Source organism: Vulpes vulpes, chromosome 1 (genome assembly GCF_048418805.1).
Source record: "Vulpes vulpes isolate BD-2025 chromosome 1, VulVul3, whole genome shotgun sequence".
In the NCBI taxonomy this organism is placed as follows: Eukaryota; Metazoa; Chordata; class Mammalia; order Carnivora; family Canidae; genus Vulpes; species Vulpes vulpes.
The window spans coordinates 129,595,757-129,617,476 of NC_132780.1; the positions used below are offsets into that span (position 1 = coordinate 129,595,757).

Here is a 21,720-nt window from a genome sequence, read left to right on the forward strand (position 1 = left end):
TGGATGGGGAAGGGCTGGTCCTTTTTGGTAGTCCTGACTAAAGATTAAGTTCTCATTGGAATCTTAACAAGTGACAGTTTACAGGACTAGCCAGCTCATGTAGATCATTAAAGCCTCATTAATTCTTATTGGTCATTGATGCCACTATGCACGGACCTCTGCCCCAGGAGGCAAAGCCACAGCTTGAGATCAGTTTGTAAGTGTGATTTAAGCCAAAAGGAATGTATTATTCAGCTGAGGTGTTCATGTTTAATTCAAAATCACACTATGAAACTAGAGCATTCTGATGGATAGTTGACAAGAGGAAAGTGGGAACAGTAGCCTCTATATGTACTTGACACACACACATGAGTCACATTCAGTATTCACTGGGAGAGGAAGGACCTCAGTATTACACAGACTAGTGGATTTCTACTTATGTGGATCACGATGAAAAATCGGACACTCTTGCTCCAGGTTGGTGGATACTTTCCTCCCTCCAAACCAGGCCTCTAAGTACTGATACAGAGCAGTCACTAGTAATCGCGCCTTCTTAATCTTTTATAAAGACTGAAAACAAGAGATGGCTCGAAAGCTCAGGAGTAAGAGGAAAGTTGTGTTTCCAACGTGCTAAATTTTTAACTTTTAAACATTTAACTGAAAATGTTGAAAACATAAAAATTATCTATATTTTCATCTTCCCCACTAATTCCATTTACCAAATAGTTTTCTTTTCCCTACATGACTTCAACATTTTGGAAATTTTGTATCTCTAGGGGTAAGTGTCAAGATCTAAAGAAAATGGTGACATAGGAAGGAATCACAAAACTGGGAAGAGGAGCTGGATAGATCTTGATAACTCACCACAAGAGTTAAGAGAACTGTCTTAAAACCATACCACTTTTTTCTCCTCTAGAAAAGTTGTTTCCTGCATCCATTAAATCCATCCACCGGGATTTATTTTCCCCATGCCATGGATTGGAGTGCACCATGAAAAGGATTCCTGCAGTAAGTAACTGTAATGGGTTCTAGAGCCAATCGGTCCACCATCAGGCTCTGCAGGACCATGAATCATGACATGTATCCTAAGACCTCCACTTTTCTCCCCCACTCCAGAGCCCTGGAACCACCAGATGAGAAAGGTAGCTGGCCCTGGGAACAAGCATATCAGGAACACCCAAAAGGATGCCTGCCTGCTCCGAGTATCTCCTAATTCGGTCTGGCCATAGTTGCTTCCTCAGGAAAATTGCCTTTACCTATCTACCAGGTTTAGTCGTGAAAACTATTTGAAGGAGACAGACACAAATCAGGTGTAAGAGATATTCATTAATTCTGATCAAAGAAATAAAGCTGATGTTCATCTGCTTCCGTCTAGATGTCTTCATTCATTTAACAAAATGGAATGCCTAGCATGGGCCAAACACTCTATGTCTTTCTGTCTGACCAGTCCGAGTCAGTGTACCTGAAGGAGATAGCTTTCTCGTCTTTCAAGAACACTACACCCAAGTCCTCTCCACACCCTGGCCAAAGGATTATGTTTACAGGAAGTAGCTAACTGGTCATTCAACAAATATCTAGTGAGCATCTACAGTGGAAACAGGCCACTGTAGCAAATAACTGAGTTTCATCTCTGTCATGGTGTGAAATGAGGGACAAAGTCCTGATCTGACCTCTGACTTAGGGGAATATCTGTGCATATATGAATCACACAGGAAGGAATTTCCTTGGGCTGTGTGTTAGAAGACACTAAATTTCAAAGTCATAAAGAAACCAAAACTTACATGTATACAAAAATAAAATTGAATACAGTGAAATGAAGGCAAAAATAAAGACTATAAAATGTAAATGTAAAAAATGAAAGTTTAAAAAAAGACAAAAAGATGGGGGATCCCTGGGTGGCTCAGCAGTTTAGTGCCTGCCTTCGGCCCAGGGTGTGATCCTGGAGTCCCAGGATTGAGTCCCACATAAGGCTCCCTGCATGGAGCCTGCTTCTCCCTCTGCCTGTGTCTCTGCCTCTCTCTCTCTGTGTCTCTGATGAATAAATAAATAAATAAAATTTAAAAAGACAAAAAGAGTTGATAAAATAAGAAACTAGTTGAGGCGGGAAAAAAAGAAAGAATATTGGAAAATTTTAAACTGAAAGATAAGTGATTCCTAAGAAAAAAACTTCAAGTTCTACATACTATTTTCCCCCAGTCCTGGAGTTTTACAGTCCTGTTTGGTCCCTAAACTTGCTGTTCCGCTGTTCTGGTCCCTAAACTTGCTGTTCCCCTGTTCTTCCAGCTGGTCTTCTGGGGGAGGGCCGTGCCCTGCTGATCCTCAGGTATGTGTGCCTGGGCCGAGATGCACCACCCCTTGCGGGGTGCCGGGCTCAGTGGGAGCTGTCTGCTGTGGATGGCTTTTATTCCCTGAAGGCTTTCCCTGACTCTTTAGGGGTGAAAATAAAAACTGTCCACTCCCTAATCTCTAGACCTGGAGCTGAGCAGTGGGGGTATGTGCCAAACTCTGCAGACTCCTATGGTGTGTGCCCACTCTGATCCTCCCAGGGGAAGGCAGAGGGTCACCCAGCCTGTTTCTGTCTTTTACAGGACCTGGCATGGAAAGTATTCATGGGGTCAGCGTGCACCCACTCTGCCACTCCCAGGGGGAGCTGGAGGGTTGCTGCATTCTAGTCCTTTGCAGGGACCCAGTCAGGCCGCTGTTCCCAGTTTATGGCAGATTGAACGAGAGCCCCCTCCACCCTCCAGGGCTTGCTGACCTAAACCTGCTTCCTGCTCCAGTGCTCAGGAACTGCCAGCTCAGGCACCTCTGTTCTTTTTGTGACTCTGGGGACTTTGAGACCCTCTTGTCCCACCAGGGAGTCTGCCTGGTTCACCACTGAGCACCTTTTAGGCAAGGGAAGGCTCTCACGGGAGCAGATTTCTGAAGTCCTGATTTTGTGCTCCAGGGCTATATGGCTTTCCAGAAGCCAGCTGATGCAGATTCCCTCCTCCTGCTGTTTATCTTCCAATATGTCCTCTGGCTTCTCTTCTCTGCACTCCTATCTTGCAAACTGTGGTCGCTTTTCTATTTATAGAATACCAGCCATTCATTTCTTACATCCCAGGTTGAATTCATAGGTGTTCAGGATGATTTGACAGTTACCTAGATAAATTTAGGGGACCAGATGAAATGAGGACCCCCTCCTCTTCCACCATCTTGCCCCCTCCAGAGAGGAGCACCTCTTGAAAACTGCCTACTTCTGAGTGCCTCTGAGGAAGTTGGCTTGCCTTACAGCTCAAGGTGTCACACCCAGGTCACGTCTCATCTTGTACTTGCTAAGGGCTAAGGTTCATATGTCCATAAACAACTGCAATTTTTCATTGAATCTAAGACTCCATTAGCTAGTAAACACATCATTATTTCTTTTTTTAAAAAAAGATTTTATTTATTTATTCATGAGAGACATACAGAGAGAGGCAGAGACACAGGCAGAGGGAGGAGCAGGCTCCTTGCAGAGAGCCCAATGTGGGGGGCTCAATCCCCAGTCCCGGGATCCGGGATCATGCCCTGAGCTGAAGGCAGACACTCAATAGCTGAGCCACCCAGGCGTCCCAATATATCATTATTTCATGCAACATTGAGAAAGAAAAACAGTCCAAAAAAAAAAAAAAAAAAGGAAAGAAAGAGAGAAAAGAAAAACAGTCAATTAAATGATGACATGCTGAAAACTTCTGAATTCACTCTGTGAGGCCAGCTTTACCTTGATCCCAAAACCAAAGACACCACCAAAAAGGAAAATTACAGACCAATATACCTGATAAACATGGATGTAATAATTCTCACTAAGATACATACAAGTCCATAGGATCCAACAGTACATCAAAAGGATTATTCACCATAACAAAGTGGTATTTATTCCTGGGCTGCAAGGGTGGTTCAACATCAGCAGATTATTCAATGTGATACATCACATCAATAAAAGAAAGGACAATAACTATATGATCCTCTCACTAGATGAAGAAAAGCATTTGACAAAATACAGCATCCTTTCTTGATTAAAACTCTTCACAGTGTAGGGATAGAGGGAACCTACCTCAGTATCATAAAAGCCATCTACAAAAACCCACAGCAAATATCATTCTCAATGGGGAACACCTGAGAGATTTTCCCCTAAGATTAGGAACATGACAGGGATATTCACTCTCAACAGAGTAGTTCAACAAAGTACTAGGAGTCCTGGCCTCGGGGGTCAAATAACAAAAAGAAATAAAAGGCATTCAAATGCAAAAGAAGTCAAATGTTCATTCTCACAGATGACACGATTCTCTGTGAGGAAACCCAAAAGACTCTACCCCCAAATCACTAGAACTCATACAGAAATTCAGCAAAGTGGCAAGATATAAAATCAAGGCACAGAAATCAGTTGCATTTCTATACACTAACAATAAGACAGAAGAAAAAAAAAAATCAAAGAATCAGTCCCATTTACAATTGTTCCCAAAAGCATAAGATACCTAGGAATAAGCCTAACCAAAGTGGCAAAGAATCTGTACTCTATAAACTTTAACGGAACAGGGACACCGGGTTGAACTCAGTGGTTGAGCACCTGCCTTAGGCTCAGTGTGATCCCTGGGTTCAGGATCGAGTCCCGCATCCGGCTCCCTGCGAGGAGCCTGCTTCTTCCTCTGCCTGTGCCTCTGCCTCTTTCTCTGTGTTTCTCATGAATAAATAAATAAAATATTAAAAAATTAAAAAAATTAAAACCACAGAACACTTATGAAAGAAATTGAGGAAGTCACAAAAAATGGAAAAACATTCCATTCTCATGGATTGGAAAGATAAATATTGTTAAAATGTATGTTACCTAGAGCAATCTATACATTCTCTGCAATCCCTATCAAAATACTATCAACTCTTCACAGAACTGGAACAAATAATCCTAAAATTTGTATGGAACTAGAAAAGACCCCAAATAGTCAAAGGAATGTTGAAAAAAAAAAAAAAAACAAAACTAGTGACATCACAATTCCAGACTTCAAGCTGTACTACAAAGCTGTGATCATCAATGTTGTGCCCAAGATTGCGAATCCGAGACACCACCGAGGAGCCAACACCGATGCAAGCGCACGAGGGTTTATTTGCAAGCTCGGGCTTGGGTCGAAGTGCACCCGACACAGGCGTAGCAGCTTTATAGGGGCCAGTGGCCCATGGGATACACAGAAAGTTGCACAGTCATGTCGGTCCACACGCAGGTGGCCGAATGAATTGCACCTTACCCTATAGTATCCACTTGAGCTGGCCTGTTACTGTGCTCAGAATTGGCGGGCAGTTTTGGCGGGCACAAAGCAGGGTTACATTGTTATGAGCCGATTTCCGATTAGGGTGTGCCCAGCGGCTCGACTAGGGTGGGGCAGCGCCTTAAGCAATAAGCAGTTCATGTGGGGATCATAGGGGAGGTGGCGGGTGTAGCACAAAATGGAGTTAGTCCTGCTCTGCTTGTCCAGGGGTGGGGGATTTTTGTTAAATTTCCTGGGTCCCACAATCAAGACAGCACTATACTGGCACAAAAACAGACACATAGATCAATGGAACTGAACAGAGAACCCAGAAATGGGCCCTTAACTCTAGGGTCACTAATCTTCAACAAAGCAGGAAAGAAAATGCAATGGAAAAAAGTCTCTTCAACAAATGGTGTTTGGAAAATTGGACAGCTACAGGCAGAAGAATGAAACTTGATCATTTTCTTACACCAAACACAAAAGTAAACTCAAAGTGGATGAAAGACCTAAATGTGAGACAGGAATCCATCAAGATCCTAGAGGAGAACAGAGGCAATAACATCTTTGACCTCAGCTACAGCAACTTCTGGCTAGACATGTCTCCAAAGGCGAGGTAAACAAAAGCAGAAATGAAGTGTTGGAACTTCATCAAGATAAAAAGGTTTGCACAGTAAAGGAAACAGTTAACAAAACTAAAAGACAACCTACAGAATGGGAGAAGATATTTGCAAATGACCTATCAGACCGAGGGCTAGTATCCAAGATCTATAAAGAACTTACCAAACTCAGCACCCAAAAAACAAAAAATCGAGTCAAGAGATGGGCAGAAAAACATAAACAGACATTTCTCCAAGGAAGACATACAAATGGCCAACAGACACATGAAAAAATGCTCCACATCACTTGCCATCAGGGATTTGCAAATCAAAACCACAATGAGATACCACCTCACGCCAGAGAGAATGGTGAAAATCAACAAGATGGGAAACAACACATGTTGGTGAAGATGTGGAGAAAGGGGAACCTTATATATATAAATATATATACATATATATATATTTACAGTGGGATATTACTCAGCCATTAAAAAAGAATGAAATCTTACCATTGGCAAGGACAACTGCACTAACATTCTGTGACTCAGTAATTTATGACCAGATGAACTACAGAATGAAAATAGACAACGGAAAAGAAGTCAGGAACCTGGGCTCTGATCTAGGGCTGCCCTTTATTATTGTTTTTTAATATTTTTTACTTATTTGAGAGAGAGAGCACACAAGCGGGGGGGTGGGGTTAGAGAGAGAGGGAGAAGCAGGGCAGACTCTTCACTGAGCAGGGAGCTTGACGTGGGGCTGGATCCCAGGACCCCAAGATAATGACCTGAGCCAAAGGCAGATGCTTCACCAACTGAACCACCCAGGCACCCCTCGGGCTGCCCTTTAATAGAGTCTGTGATCCTTCTCAGCCTTAGTTTGTCCACGTATTAAGTGGGGTTATTATTGTCTGTTTAGACTAGATCTGCTAAATCAAGAAGTAACTATAATTTTCTCATAACACAGTCCTTTAAAATACATGCAGTGGGGATGCCTGAGTGGTTCAGTCATTTAAGTGTCCAACTCTTGATTTTGGCTCAGGTCATGTTCTGGGGCTATGGGATCAAGCCCCTTGTTTGGCTCCTCACTCAGCAGAGAGTCTGCTTCTCTCTCTTCGTCTCCCCCTCCACCTACTCATGCTCCTATTTTTCTTTTCTGCCCCTGGGCCAAGAAAGTTCCAATTTTTGTCACCTTCAGGTATTAAGCAGTATAATTTTCTGCACATAAATGTATAATCTGGAACAATATCAGAACTTTCCTATTGTTCAGTATGGAGCTTCTTGTTCCCCAGTGGACAGCCTACAGTGGACTGGTATCTCATCTTTGCCTGGTAAATACAGCTGCTTGGGGGTGGGAGGATAGGAGGCGATGCTGGGGTGCTGGTTCCTGAGTTTTTCAGGGCAAAGGCTATTAAGTGTTTCCAGTGGACTAGCTGTAAACCAGGCTAGAAAGAGAGCCAGTGTGGGGCTGAATTACTCCTGTACAGTCTGGCCACCTACAGGTGTGAGCAGGCCTCAATATAAAGAAGCTGAAGTTATTTTTAAAATTGTTTTAAATTTATTTTTTGTACTTTCAATCTTTTTTATTGAAGTATAGTTGGCATACAATATTATATTAGTCTCAGGTGTACAACATTGTGATGCAACAATTATATACATTATAGATGCTCACTAGAATAAGCACAGTTACCATCTGTCACCATACAAAGTTATTACAATATTATTGATAATATTCACTATGCTGTGCTCTTGTGACTTGTCTATTTTGTAACTGGAAGTTTGTATCTCTTAATCCCTATTTTATTCATTGCTTCCTCCCCTGAGCTGAAGTTATTGCTGCATGCCCAGGGATCTATGGAAGACATAAATTATAGAAAAAAGGCTTTACCTGCAACAAGGAACTATAGCTGAGTAGTCTTCAGCAATGACTGTGGAAGAACAAGGGATCTCAGAAGAATCTATGAAAGCACTCGAGAATCAGCTTTAAGCATCTGCCAGTCCCAGAGCGTACAACACCCTCTCACCATCCTGCCAGGCAAGAAAGAACTTGTGCCCCACTATCTGTAATCCTTCCCCATTCTACTCAACCTTGGAGGGTCAGAAATTATCATTAGCAAGCTAGGAGAAGGGGATAGAGACTTAAAGTAGAGAAAAGAGGAACTGTGTGTGCATTTCCTCATCTTCCCACACTCGGAAAACACTAATTAAAGAAGGTTTAACTTTGGAGCTGGACATCAAATTTCCAAATTGACATTGTATTTGGTAATATAAAATGACCATAGGACTTTCATCACCTAAGAGAGATCAGGTGTTTAATACTGTTCCTGTTTTCATCTTGGAACAGGGAAAACTGGTCCCACTGAGCAAGCTAAGGAGACAGTGGAGAATGAAACAGAGTGGCTATGATTGCATCCTTCAAGTCATGCTCGCTCCTCATAGTTGTTTGCAGGCCTGGGTGTCACTTCAGGCTGTCACTGGATCTGGTCTGATGCAGTTTGTGATAGACTGATCTATAGGTGCTCAAAAAGTCTATTACTCAAGACTAACTCGTTCTTGAGGAATATGATTCAAGACAACACATGTTGCTATAGTTTCCTCATTAAAGGTCATAGTTCTATGTTCTCCAATATGGTAGCCATTAGCCACATGTAGCAATAACCACTTAAAGTGAGGTCAGTCCAAATTCAGATGATTTCTTAATCATACAACACACACCAGATTTCAAAGTCTTAGTACCAAAAAGCTCACTAATAATTTTTATACTTATTACACTTTAAGATTGTATATTATTTTGGATTACTGGTTTAAAATATATTATTAAAATCACCTGTTATTTGGGTGCCTGGGTGTCTTAGTCAGTTAAGTGTCCAACTCTTGATTTCAGCTCAAGTCATGATCTCAGTGTTGTGAGATCAAGCCCCACATCCTGATGGAGCCTGCTCCATGCTCAGCCTACTTGATTCTCTCGCTCTCCCTCTCTCTCTCTCCCTGTGCCCCCTCCCCCATTCATGTGTGCATATGTGCACATGCTCTCTCCCTCAAAAAAAAAAAAATTACCTGTTGTCTTCTATCTTATTAGAAACTTTTAAATTACACATAACTCACATTATATTTCTATTGGGCAACCCTGTCTTAGGCCATAAAGCATTGAGGTCACAGGTCATATAAGACTGGGATATTTCCCATTGAGAGTGGTTCATTTCCATTTTTAATTATCTTAAAGCAGTCAGATCCTAGTAGATGGGCCGGAATCTGGATTAAGGGAAGAAATATCCTCTCCTTTTTGGACCAGCGTAAAGGTGGTGGTGCAGCTTGTATTTTGGGTTAGGAGAGCACATTCAAGGGTACCTCCAATTGTGGGGAGGTAAACTGGCCCCTGAAACTCCAAGCATGCTGGAGGTAAAGCAGAGAAGCGACCAGTAGGAGAACTCACATAGGAAGGGCCTTGGGCTTGTGAAATCTGATCAGCTATATCTAATTTCCAGTTCAAACTGTTTCTTTAATTATCTTCCTTTCTCCCACACTCCTTAGTAAAGACTTATTAAAAGTGAGCCTGGGGGCAGGGGAGGGAAGCTGAAGAAGGGGTCTGGCATTGCCTCCTTCCTGCAGGTTCTGGCATCTTCAGGCCAGCTTGCTGATGACGCTGCTGTTCTCCCAGTGTCTCTTCTTAGCCTAAGAGGCAGTGACCTCACTTCCGAGAATCTATAAAATTCTCAATTGTGGGAAAAGCTTTAATAAATAAAAAAATATTCAGGGAATCCCTGGGTGGCTCACCGGTTTAGCGCCTGCCTTTGGTCCAGGGCGTGATCCTGGAGACCCGGGATTGAGTCCCACATCGGGCTCCCTGCATGGAGCCTGCTTCTCCCTCTGCCGATGTCTCTGTCTCTGTGTGTGTGTGTCTCTCAAGAATAAATAAATAAAAATCTTTAATAATAAATAAATAAATAAGCAAACATTCATTACTATTTATAATCTTAAGGGGCTCCTGGCTGGCTCAGTGGGAGGAGTATATGACTCTTGATCTTAGAACTGTGAGTTCAAACTCCATATTGGATATAGAGATTACTAAAAAATATAAATAAACCTTGAAAGAAAAAAAAGAAAAATACTGTAAGCAGCATAAACACTCAATGGAAAAAACTATAAATTATGGACCATGCACTTCATACACCATTGTGGAGCTGCTTAAGTGACATTTATTAAAAGTGTGTATTAAAAAAAAAAAAGTGTGTATTAACAAGGAAGATGAAAATGTCATAATAATCAATTTTCAAAAAGGAATAAAGGTGGGGCACCTGGGTAGCTCAGTCAGTTGAGTGTCCAACTCTTGATTTCAGCTCAGGTCATGATCTCAGGGTTATGAGATCTAGGCCAACAATGGGCTCTGCACTGCACTGGGCATAGAACCTCCTTGAGAGTCTTACTCCCTCCACTCCTCCCCTGCTTGTTCGCAATTGCTCTCTCTCAAAAAAAAAAAAAGAAAAAAAAATGGAGGGGCACCTGAATGGCTCACTGGCTGAATGTCTGCCTTTGGCTCAGGTCATGATCCTGGGGTCCTGGGATCTAGTCCTACATCAGGCTCTCTGGCTGTGTCCCTGCCTTTCTCTGTGTCTCTCATTAATGAATAAATAAATTCTTAAAAAAAAAAAAAAAAGAGGGATCCCTGGGTGGCGCAGCGGTTTGGCGCCTGCCTTTGGCCCAGGGCGCGATCCTGGAGACCCGGGATCGAATCCCACATTGGGCTCCCGGTGCATGGAGCCTGCTTCTCCCTCTGCCTATGTCTCTGCCTCTCTCTCCCTCGGTGACTATCATAAATAAATAAAAATTTAAAAAAAATTTAAAAAAAAAGATTAAAAGAATACACAATTAAATACACAATTGGTGACAATAAATATACTCCCCCCTCCAAAGAAAACCAAAAAAATCTAGCCATAAAGACTAGAAAAAATGTTTTTAAAAAATGGAACCATGATTGTTTTAGTCAGCCTTCTCCACAAAAATGGAACCAATATAGAGAGAACTGGTTCAGGCAATCTGGAGGTTGGCATGTCCAAGAGTTGCAAGGTAGTTCTGGCAGGTTGGAGACTCGGAGAAGAGTTGCTTCTAGTGGAGAAGCAGTTGAGAGGCAACATTCCTTCTTCCTCCATGGGGAAGTCAGCCTTTTTCTATTAGGACCTTCAAATGATTGAATGAAGCACACCCACATTACAAAGGGTAATCTGCTTTAGTCGAAGTCCACTGACTTAAATGTTAATTTCATCTAAAAAATAACTTCACACACAAAAAAATAACTTCACAGAAACATCTAGAAAATGCTTGACAAAGTATCTGGGTACTATGGGCCTAGCCAAGCTGACATAAAATTAACCATCACAATGACCTAGGATTCAATCTCTAACTTACTTTCAAATATTTTACTGTTTTTCAAAATACATATGGTAATGATGTACCTTTATGATAGAAAAAGACCTGTAAACATTTAAAACACAATTTTCCTGGAGTAGGGCAAGGGTGTCATGTGCTGGGTGCTTTTCTCAACCTGCCAATGCCCCCCCTGACACCTTCCATAGCTCTTCTCACCTCCTGTCACTGTTATGCCCAGGATGTGTCTTCCAATGCTAAATGGTAAACCCTTAGAGGTCAGCAACTAAGTCTTACTCTCCTTTTTCTTTTTTTTAAGTAGGCTCCACACCCAGCATGGAGCCCAACGTGGGGCTCAAACCCACGACCAGGAGATCAAGACCTGGACTGAGGTTAAGAGTTGGATGTTTAATCAACTGAGCTACCCAGGCATCCCAAGTCTTACTCTTTTTTGACTTTCCTTCATCATAGGAAGCTCTTTCATCAGTAAGTAATTACTTTCCCATTAAATTAAATTAAGAACTTTGAGGGAATGCCTGGCTGGTTCATTTGGTAGAGCTTAAGACTTCTGATCTTGAGGTCCTGAGTTCAAGCCCTACATTGGGTGCAGAGATCATTTAAAAAAAATTTTTTTTTTCAAAATAAACTTAAAAAAAAAATAAGAACTGTAGGAGATAATCTTCAAGAGGATTTTAGGACCTGGGATTTTAGTTAATGACAGAAGGAAGATGTGGAGGAAATGAGAACCTGTCTAACTGCATTCATTTCAGCTGCAGGTAATATGCTGATTCCTAAGGCTGTACCCTTCAGAGAGGCCTAGTTATGGGTGAGCACAGGGAATTTGTGTTCTAGCTTTGCAAAGTTAACTTGATAAGATTTTACTACCTCTGTTGCAATTGTTTAAAAAGTATTATTGATTTTCTCTAATGTTTTCTGGAATTCCTTTAAGTTTTAATTTATTGGTCATGCTTTAACTTCCTTTTTACTTCTTCCTAAATGTAATATTGGTATATCTGCTTTGCTTATTTCTGATATGTTCCCATAAATGGAGGGAATTTCTATAAACTAAATCCATCTTTCTTTGATTTTCAATATGTTTGGAAATAATTTCCTAAAGGTGAAAAATGTTGCTCTCAAGACACAATGAAAATTTTACTTTAAAATGATGTGGGGGGCAGCCCTGGTGGCTCAGTGGTCTAGTGCCGCCTGCAGCCCAGAATGTGATCCTGGAGACCCAGGATCGAGTCCCACATCAGGCTCCCTGCATGGATCCTGCTTCTCCCTCTGGTCTCTCTCTCTCTCTCTGTCTCTCTGTCTCTCATGAATAAATAAATAAAATCTTTAAAAAATAAAAAAATAAAATGATGTCGCGCAGCCCAAGTGGCTTAGCGGTTTAGCACCCCCTTCAGCCCAGGGCATGATCCTGGAGACCCAGAATCGAGTCCCACGTCAGGCTCCCTGCATGGAGCCTGCTTCTCTCTCTGCCTCTCTCTCTCTTTCTGTGTCTCTCATGAATAAATAAATAAAATCTCTAAAATAAAGAACTTAAACTCAGCCAAACGCAAAAGAAACTGATTTTTGTGGAGAGGATGGAGTAATTGGGTAATGGGCATTAAAAGGGCAGGTGATGTAATGAGCATTGGGTTTTATATGCAACTGATGAATCACTAAACTCTACCCCTAAAAATAATAATACATTATATGTCCACTAAATTTAATTAAAATAAAAATATTTTAAATCTTTAAAAAAAAAACTGATTTTTGAAACAATATCCAGAGGAGAAAATAAAGATGTGCCAAGTGTTGTCTGGCCTTTGAATTTGGTTGGTGGTTCTTTTTTTTTTTTTAATTTTTATTTATTTATGATAGTCACAGAGAGAGAGAGAGAGAGGCAGAGACACAGGCAGAGAGAGAAGCAGGCTCCATGCACCGGGAGCCCGACGTGGGACTCGATCCAGGGTCTCCAGGATCGCGCCCTGGGCCAAAGACAGGCGCTAAACCGCTGCGCCACCCAGGGATCCCTGGTTGGTGGTTCTAGGTCTTTCTTGGAGAGCTTCTCCTCTATGGTATCTCAGAGGTACTTGGGATTCTGAGAAACTCCCACTGAAAGCAAGAATTTTCTCCATTACATCCTACATAGTGACTTTCTAGTCCCTGCCCAGACACAGAAGGTGGAAACTGAAGGTGGAGAAAGAAAAAAATTTGTGAACCTGAAAGTCTGGTTACCCAAAGAGAAAAGACATTCAGAATCCGCAAAAGGAAGGGGTATCTGGAGATCAGGAAACTATAAAACTGGGTCCAGAAAAGGTTTTCTATCAGGAGAGAGAATATCTGATGAGACATGCAAATGTGGCCTAAGGTGGTACTGGTTGAAGGTTACTGGCACATGTTATAGGCAGATACTCTTCACAAATGCTCCATAGTTGAACTCTTAAGGCTTTTGAAGAATCTTAAATAACTGGCAGGGTTTTTCCTGATGACTCAATGAACTTGCTCAATCAGCCAGTCTCAGCTTACCCCAAAAAAAGAAAAATTAAACTCACTGCTCCCCAACTGCCCGTAGCTTTCCCTCTCCCCTCCCCCTTCCCTCTTTTATGAGTCCTGTCTTGTCTTTATATGTCAGCCATCAGAGTGGCCTGGCTCTACTCTATGTGCACTACTTTTTTCTGCTACCACCAACTTACTATACAATTTCTCTATGTCCTATGTCTCTATGTCCTAACTTTTGAACTGTGCTTCCTCATTCCAAATCAAGGCCCTCCAGTCTCACACCTAATCACCATCACCGTCATCACCACCATTACCACCGCACATTGATTACCATCAGCAGCACCATCATTATTACCATTTAGTTTCCACGAGAGCAAAAAGTACATCTAATCCTCACAATATTCTCAAAAATGTATTGTGACTCCCCTTGGAGGAAATGAAGTCAAATAACTTGTAAAGAGTTACGCATTTAGTAAGTCACACAACCAAGATTTAAACCTGTTTGTTTGGGACACCTGGGTCACACCTGGGTGACTCCGTTGGTTAAGCGGCTGGCTCTTTCAGCTCAGGTCATGATCTCAGGGTCATAGGATCAAGACCCACAGGCTCTGTGCTCAGCAGGGAGTCTGCTTGAAAATTCTCTTCTTCTGCCCCTTATTCCATTCTTTTTCTCCCTCTCTCAAAATAAATAAATATATCTAAAAAATAAAAACAAAACCCAAAAACCTAGCTTTGTTTGATACCAAAGCCCAAAGTCTTACTCATTATGCTATCCTGCTTTCCAAATTCTCTTTCTACTACGAACCACTTAAAAAAAATTATTTATTTATTTATTCATGAGTAACACACAGAGACATAGAGGGAGATGCAGGCTCCTCACAAGGAGCCCAATGTGGGACTGAATTCCGGACGGGGGATCACACCCTGAGCCGAAGGCAGTCGCCCAACCGCTGAGCCACCCAGGCGTCCCTCAACCACTTCTTTATAGTTGTGCTTTTTTTCTTTTCTTTTCTTTTCTTTTCTTTTTTTTAAGATTTTATTTATTCATGAGAGATACAGAGAGGTAGAGAGAGAGAGGCAGAGCCACAGGCAGAGGGAGAAGCAGGCTCCATGCAGGGAGCCCGACGTGGGACTGGATCCCAAGTCTCCAGGATCACGCCCGGGGACAAAGGCGGCGCCAAACTGCTGAGCCACCCGGGCTGCCCTATACTTTTGTTTCTTAAAAGAAATTCTTTTAATTTCTTAAAAGAATTCTTAGGAGAAAGAATCTCCTTCGTTTGACGCAATTTTTAGTACCATGCCACATTACTGGTCATCTGCCAGCTTCTTGATTGGCTGACCATGAATCAGGTACCCATCTCTGGACCAATCAGCTGTGGCCTGAGGATGCAGGGTGCCTTGGGCTGTGCTCTCAGCAGAGCGGCTGTATGTGGGAAAAGCGCCATAATTGGCATGAACAGTGTATATGTAGGTGTCTGAACCCCCCTGAGAGTTTGCTCAAGAAAACAAATTGTAATGTACATTGATTTGGACTTCATCTCTTTCCACAGATTATTTGAAATGGCTCTATAACAAAAACACAATTATGCAGTAATAATGTACATATGAAAACATTTAAAACCTACAAACTGAGGCAAAAGTGAATAGAAATATTCCAAACCTCAGGGATGAAAATATCGAGGTATTTAAGAAAGTTAGTGTTTTAAGGTTTCTGGGGCAATCTGTGCAGAAAAAAAAATATAGACAGCCTATAGTATGTATGAGGAAAAGAAAAGTAGACAACTTCTCCCAGCAGTAAATTCTAAAATAAATTTCTCACACGACATCCTTAATAAGGGACACTAGGTAATATAAAGCTAAAAGTCTTCAGCAAATTTTCTGGAACAAATTCAATAATCAATTTTACATGCTTGTCCACTATAGCAAACCTAGCCAAGGAGAAGACAGAGCATGAAGACAAAGGGCAATGGAAGCGATTCCAGGAAGGGCTAAAAAAAAAAAAAAAAAAAAAAAAGTCATATAAAGATAGAGATATCCTTGATCCAGGGACTGAGTTTGAGAACTTAGAGAAGAGAAAATTGCATGCTCCTTATATAATCATCTCTAAAATATCCCTTATCTCTGTTGAACTATTATGAGGAGACATATACCAGAAATCCTAGTTTATACTCCCTCTTAGGTAACTTTAGGATGTATGATTTCCATTGGCTATCTTTTCTTTTTAAAACAATTTATTTGGGGATCCCTGGGTGGCTCAGCGGTTTGGGGCCTGCCTTTGGCCCAGGGCATGATCCTGGAGTCCCGGGATCGAGTCCTGCATCGGGCTCCCTGCGTGGAGCCTGCTTCTCCCTCCTCCTGTGTCTCTGCCTCTCTCTCTCTCTCTCTATGTCTATCATAAATAAATAAATAAATCTTTTTTAAAAAATAAAAAATAAAAAAATTATTTATTTTGGGGGCAGCTAAGTGACTTAGTTAGGTGTCTGCCTTCAGTTCAGGTCATAGTCCCAGGATCCCAAGATCGAGCCCCACATCAGGGCTCCCTGCTCAGTGGGGAATCTGATTCTCCCTCTGCTCCTCAACCTGCTCATGCTCTCTCTCTGTTTCAAATAAATAAGATCTTTTTATTTTATTTTATTTTTTTACTGGGACGCCTGGGTGGCTCAGCAGTTGAGCATCTGCCTTTGGTTCAGAGCATGATCCTGGGGTCCTGGGATCAAGTCCCACCTCGGGCTCCTTGAGGGAGCCTACTTCTCCCTCTGCCTGTGTCTCTGACTCTCTCTGTGTCTCTCATGAATAAATAAATAAAATCTTTTTTTAATTTTATTTTTTATTGAAATATAGTATACACACAATGTTACATTAGTTTCAGATGTACATTTGACAAGTCTATACATTATGCTGTGCTCACCACAAGTATAGCTACATCTGCCACCATACAACTCTATTACCATTGCCTATATTCCCTATGCTATACCTTTTATTTCTGTGGCTTACTCCATAACTGGAAGCTTGTATCTCTCACTCCCCTTCATGCATTTTGCCCATCTCCCCACCTCACTCCTGTAGCAACCATCAGTTTGTTCTCTGTGTTTATGGGTCTGTTTCTGCCTTTTGTTTTACTTACCTTTTCTTTTTTTTTTTTTATTTTTTTTTTAATTTTTATTTATTTATGATAGTCACAGAGAGAGAGGCAGAGATACAGGCAGAGGGAGAAGCAGGCTCCATGCACCGGGAGCCTGACGTGGGATTCTATCCCGGGTCTCCAGGATCGTGCCCTGGGCCAAAGGCAGGCGCCAAACCGCTGTGCCACCCAGGGATCCCCTACTTACCTTTTCTTAAAAGCTCAGTTGGACAGGTAACAGGTCCACATTGCTCCATGGAAACCAAGGGCCTCAGCCTATGCTCCTACCTGGGTGGAAACAATCCAGGAATCTGTGCAAAAATACCAAAGCCAGGATGTCCTTCAGGAAACTTTTTTGGATTGCTCCAACTCGTGAATTGCAGTGAACCGGCCACATTATGAAGCATTACTACAGCAAGACCAATCTGGTCCCTAAAACCATGTTGTTCATAGAAGAGCTAAAATGGTTATTTTGAAAAAATAAATCAAAGCGGGTACTACCAATCACCTACTACAAACAGAAAGACCTCAGAAATTACTCATCAAATCCTCTAAGATGGGATCCCTGGGTGGCGCAGCAGTTTGGCGCCTGCCTTTGGCCCAGGGCGCGATCCTGGAGACCCAGGATCGAATCCCACATCAGGCTCCCAGTGCATGGAGCCTGCTTCTCCCTCTGCCTATGTCTCTGCCTCTCTCTCTCTCTCTGTGACTATCATAAAATAAAAAATAAATAAATAAAAAACACAAATCCTCTAAGAATGACAAGGAACCCTACCAAATGTATGTAATTAATTTTCTGTATACTTACTTGAAATATCCAAATTAATTGTAGAAAACATCTGCCAAAGACAATTACTTTAGTTTATGTAATAATTAATACTGTGGCTATTTATTTGTTGTTGTCGTTTTTTGTTTTTTTATATTTTATTTAATTTCAATTTGCCAGCATATAACACCCAGTGCTCATCCCATCAAGTGCCCTCCTCATTGCCCGTCATCTAGTTACCCCAACCTCCTACCCACCTTCCCTTCAGCAACCCTTCATTTGTTTCCCAGAGTCAGGAGCCTCTCATGGTTTGTCTTCCTCTTTAACTTTTCTCCACCCCGTTTCCCTCCTTTCCCTTATGGTCCCTTTTGACTATTTCTTTTATTCTATATACAAGTGACACCATATGATTGTTGTCTTTCTATGATTGACTTATTTCATTCGGCATAATACCCTCCAGTTCCATCCACATTGAAGAAAATGGTAAGTGTTCATCCTTTCTGAGGACTGGGTAATATTCCATTGTGTATATATATATGTATTTTCCATTACATATATGGAATATAAAATGGCTATTTTATTTTATTTAGTTATCAGGATCATTCATCTCTTAAAATCAGGATCCATCCTGGTTAAAGTTCATGAAACCATATCTGCAGCCCACTTATATTCTTTTAATTTTTTTTTTATTTAAATTCAATTTAGTTAACACATAGTGTATTATTAGTTTCAGGGGTAGAATTTAGTGATTCATCAGTTGAAAAAAAAAAAAGAATTTAGTGATTCATCAGTTGGATATAACACCCAGTGCTCATTACATCACATGCCCTCCTTAATGCCCATCACCCAGTTACCGCATCCTCCCACCCACCTCCCCTTCAGCAACCCTCACTTTGTTTCCTATAGTTAAGAGTCTCTTATGGTTTGCCTCCCTCTCTGTTTTATCTTATTTCTTTCCTTCCTTTTGCCTTTGTTCATCTATTTTGTTTTGTTTCTTAATATCCACATGAGTGAGATCATATGGTAATTGCCTTTCACTGATTGACTTATTTTGCTTAGCATAATAGTTCCTTCCACATTGTTGCATATGGCAAGATTTCATTCTTTTTTTTTAAGATTTTATTTATTTATTCATAAGAGACACAGATAGAGAAAGAGAGAGAGAAAGAGAGAGAGAGGCAGACACAGGCAGAGGGAGAAGCAGGCTCCACGCAGGAAGCCCAACGTGGGACTCGATCCCGGGCCCCCAGGATCAGGCCCTGGACTGAAGGCGGCGCTAAACCGCTAAGCCACCAGGGCTGCCCGATTTCATTCTTTTTAATGGCTGAGTAATTATATATACATATATATATATATAATTTAATATATATGGGTATATATATACATATATATATAATTCTCACATCTTCTTTATCTCTTCATCTGTTGATGGACATCTAGGCTCTTCCCATATTTTGGCTATTGTCGACTTACATTCTTTGGCAGTTCCATGAATCTAGTCTATTTAAAACCATGTTTGAGTTGTTGAGATAGTGGTTTAAAAAGGAATTTGAAATTTTTAATAAAGGAAATGATTCAACTTTTAGAGATTGTGGTGAGAGAGCCCCATATTATATTAATGGGGGGGGCTGCTATCTCTTTGGAAATACTTAGATAACATTCACCAAGAGGGGATCCCTGGGTGGCGCAGCGGTTTGGCGCCTGCCTTTGGCCCAGGGCGTGATCCTGGAGACCCGGGATCGAATCCCACATCGGGCTCCCGGTGCATGGAGCCTGCTTCTCCCTCTGCCTGTGTCTCTGCCTCTCTCTCTCTGTGACTATCATAAATAAATAAAAATTAAAAAAAAAAAAAAATCAGCCAAAAAAAAAAAAAAACATTCACCAAGAGTTAACACATACCAAAACATCTTTTGTAGACAATGTTTATGGAAGCATTATTTTTAACAGTGAAACATTTGACAAACTCAATAAAAGAGAATATCATATGGTATTATATTAGACAGCTATTTAAAATTAATTTATGAAGGGATGCCTGGATGGCTCAGAGGTTGAGTGTCTGTCTGCCTTTGGCCCAGGGCATGATCCTGGGGTCCCAGGATTGAGTTCCACATCGGGCTCCCTGCAGAGAGCCTGCTTTTCTCTCTGCCTATGTCTCTGCCTCTCTCTCTCTCTGTCTTTCATAAATAAATAAATAAAATCTTTTTTAAAAATTATTTTATGAAGAATTTTTAAATGTAAGATATTGTTCATAACATAGAATTCAGTTGAAGGAGCAGATGCCCATTGAATGAAAAAAATATCCAAATGTTAGCCATATTTATGGATTGGGTTGAAGATTATTTTTTATTTTCTTATATATGTATAATTTCTCCCTTAAGATTCCAAATTCAGGGCAGCCCTGGTGGCCCAGCAGTTGGGCAGCCCTGGTGGCCCAGCGGTTTGGCACCGCCTTCAGCCCAGGGTGTGATCCTGGAGACCCAGGAACAAGTCCTACATCGGGCTCCCTGTGAGGAGCCTGCTTCTCCCTCTGCCTGTGTCTCTGCCTCTCTTTCATGAATAAATAAATAAAATCTTTTTAAAAAAAAGATTTCAAATTCAATAAATGTTATTACTTTTTTAATGAAAAAGGAAGTTATTGAGCAAAAGAGTGTCTCTTCTACAAATTTTTTTTGAGGGAATGAGACTGTGCACATGACTGGGGTGGTGGGGGAGTCAGGGCAGAGCAAGGAGACAGAGAATCTTAACCAGGCTCCATGCCCAGCTTGGAGCCCAACAAGAGGCTCAGTCTCATGATCTTGAGATCATGATCTGAGCCGAGATCAGAGTCGGATGCCTGACCGATTGACCCACCCAGGCACCCCATCTCTTCTACAGTTCTTAAGATGGCTGTCAGGTCCATCCAAATAGCTTTTCTGCAGTCCTTGCTATTGGAAGCAATATAAAAAACAAGTATTTTATTTATAAGCATGAATGGCAGAGAATGTATATTAGCTTATTTATTTTGGCTCAGCTTTGCTTCAGATCATTAGAGGCACACTAAAATAAATTGAAGACTGTAAATACAGATTGTTCCTGGAAGATGCCATATATCCACAGGATGACATATAATTCAGAATTCTTGACTGTCTCATCATGTAGCAAAGGATCTTGTTGGAAATGCATCAAATCATACACCACAGCAGGGGACCAGGTGCCAAAGAAAATGGAAAATAGAAATAATGGTTTCATGGCATTTGCTTCTACATGGCAAAGCTGATCCAGGCTACGTAGCTTGAATCCAACACAACCACCCTACAAACTCAACTGGGTCTTCTGACTTGATGTGGCTGATTGAACACACACACATTTATCTCTGCTCCCACCAGATATCTCACTAAAATGTAGTAAAGGTTTTTTAAAAGGTAAGAACCTACAAAGAAGAAAACAAGGAAACTATAAAATCTATATAAGTGAATAAATCAAGATCTGGCCAGTAAACAGATTAGCAGATAAAAGAAAAACAAGAGTAAGTTCACAGTGGGAAAATCCCAAAGCAGCCTGATTGCACAAAACAGAACCCCAGAAGTTGTAAGGAATGAAGATAACAAGTTTGTCTGAACGTAGGGATGCAAGAGAGCCTGGAAACATATGGTGAACATCCGTGTAAGAAGCCAATAGAAAGCCCCAGATCCCCCAACTCGCTTGCATGGCAGCATGACTCCCACAGTCCACCCTAGTGAGTGCTTTACTTACTGGAGGGGGAGATGCAGAGAACTATCTGAAAATGGAGAATTTAACTAAAGGTCTGCATACAAAATGGCAAGACCTCCAGGTCTTCCTGCAAGTCAGTTCTGAGAACTTGCAGCCAGACTTGCTCTCAGAAGAATAACAGAGAAATCTCCTCCAGAACAACTGATCAGACCAAAAAAAAAAAAAAAAAAAAAAAAAAAACCCTACAAACCACAGCAGTAGGGGGAGTTGCTGGTTATGAAGCTGTTGTCATGTGGCTTCAATCCCACTCATCTAGTCCTTCCTTTGCCAGCTGCTCCCTCTTAGGTAGAGAGAGCCCTCAGGGTTGGAGGCAGAAGGGGACTTGCTCCTTCATGTTTTGTTTTGTTTTTTAAGATTTTATTTATTTGAGAGAGAAAGAGAGGATGCCTGAGCGGAGGGG

General features: G+C 41.4%; 1 protein-coding gene across 1 annotated transcript in view; it reads left to right on the forward strand.

The window, feature by feature from the left end:
- The window catches only part of MUC21 (mucin 21, cell surface associated), a 68,770-nt gene that overhangs the window by 40,856 nt on the left and 6,194 nt on the right, over positions 1 to 21,720 (forward strand). The gene's annotated exons all lie outside the window — the stretch shown is intronic.